The sequence below is a fragment of the Protomyctophum parallelum genome (assembly GCF_964188405.1).
Source record: "Protomyctophum parallelum genome assembly, chromosome: 1".
Lineage (NCBI taxonomy): Eukaryota > Metazoa > Chordata > Actinopteri > Myctophiformes > Myctophidae > Protomyctophum > Protomyctophum parallelum.
In genome coordinates this window covers 37,598,056-37,600,117 of record NC_139697.1, presented here as the reverse complement: position 1 = coordinate 37,600,117, position 2,062 = coordinate 37,598,056, and positions in this window count along the sequence as shown.

Here is a 2,062-nt window from a genome sequence, read left to right as displayed (position 1 = left end):
TATAACATACGACGAATTAGACCGTTCCTCACCCAGGAATCAGCCCAGCTCCTAATCCAGACAACAGTCTTGTCAAAACTCGACTACTGTAACTCCCTCCTTACTGGCCTACCAGCATGTGCACTTAAGCCTCTCCAGCTGATCCAAAATGCAGCAGCTCGCTTGGTCTTCAACCAGCCAAAATTCTCACATGTCTCCCCCCTGCTCCGCTCCCTCCACTGGCTCCCGGTCGCTGCCCGCACAGAATACAAAACTCTGATGCTGGCATTCAAAGCAACCAAAGGTATGGCTCCCCCATATCTTACAAGTATGATTGAACCCTACAAACCCTCCCGCGCACTCAGATCAGCCAACGCAGGGAAGCTGGAAGTACCCTCACTAAAAACGCCGGGACAACGCTCCACACGTCCCAAACTCTTCTCCCTTCTGGCTCCAAAACTGTGGAATGCACTTCCCATTGCAGTCAGAACTGCAGCATCACTCCCAATCTTCCGCCGTAGCCTGAAAACCCACCTTTTCAGACTCCATCATGGCCCATAGCACTTACCCTACCCCCTTAGATAGCATTTATGTTGCCTTAGATAGCATTTGATACAGACTTATAGCATGTTATGTAGACAGCACTATAATTGTATTGTATTTAGTCATAGCACGCCATAGTACATATGTATAGCATAGTAGTAAATATGTATAGTTTATATGTATATATAGTATTATATGTATAGTGTATGTATAGTTTCATTATATAGATATTCCACTGTTACTTTCTTAGCTTACGCATGTTTCATGATAAATGCTTTTATGTGATGTTCTTGCTTAAATGTAAGTCGCTCTGGATTAAGAGCGTCTGCTAAATGCCTAAATTGTAAATTGTAAATTGTAGAGGGTACAGTAGAGGGACCCCCCACACGGTAACTCTGTCATTTCTCAACCGTTTCGGAGAGCGGGGCGGCTCGCCGGAATCGGGCCGGCACCCTGGGTGCGTTCCTGAAGGTCTGGGACTTCTGTCTGCTCTACCATTGATTCACAGAAGCAGTTCATATTCATGCTCAATTCTCAACAAATGCTCACAGCCCTCAAAACACGCACGCACGCACGCACACACACACACACACACACGCACACGCATACGGAGACTGTACACCAAACAAAAACTGAATAAATGCCTTTTAAACATTCTTGTCAATTTCCTTCTCTCACACTATAATGTTGCATCGTGGTAGTGGTTCCCATGGCAACAGCCCTAAACCATGTGGTAGCAGATAGAAGCAGAGCTGCACTGCTAAATATATCTATGAGAGAGAGAGAGAGAGAGAACGAGAGAGAGAGAGAGGTGTGCCTCTCTTCCAGAAACCTAGGATTTTTGCGTGATAGAATATGTTACATGTCTAAAAGTCAATACCTGCAAGTCTTGGATTCTTACTGAGCACATCTGTTCCTTTTTATTTTTTTACCCATTTTTTTTGAGCGGTGCCTATGGCATCCATGTGCGTGCGTGTATGTATGTATGTATCATATGTATGTGTCTGTGTCTATGTATAATGTATGTATGTACATTTCAGTACGGACAGCTGCAATACCGCGGTGCTGGGTGACCTAAAGTGGCACTGTTGAGCAGCCTAAAGGGCTACAGTACAGCTGTTGAGCTTCACACTGACCACTATAACTAAGAATAGCACAGTACAGTACAGAGTATCAGTGTCAGTCGTCTGTGAGATGCACTTAACTGCACTTAAAAAAAATGCACAGCACTTATTTTGTGCTGGTCAGTGGTGGAAAAAGTACTCAAATGTTTAACTTAAAGGGATAGTTCAGATTTTTTAAATTTAAGCTGTATACTTGCCATTAATATAGTGGTTGCAACTGTATTAATTGATTGCCACGGGACTCGTGGTGGGAGTTCTCTCTGGTTTTGGTCACTATTAAGTATAGTTCCGGTCATTTTGTGGGGGGGCACAGTGGCCACGCAGTAAAAGTAAATTAATTCACAAAACTAATTTGTATTGTTGACCTATTTCTAAAATATTTGCACAACTTTCGTTCAACTTTGACCCCTCTATCA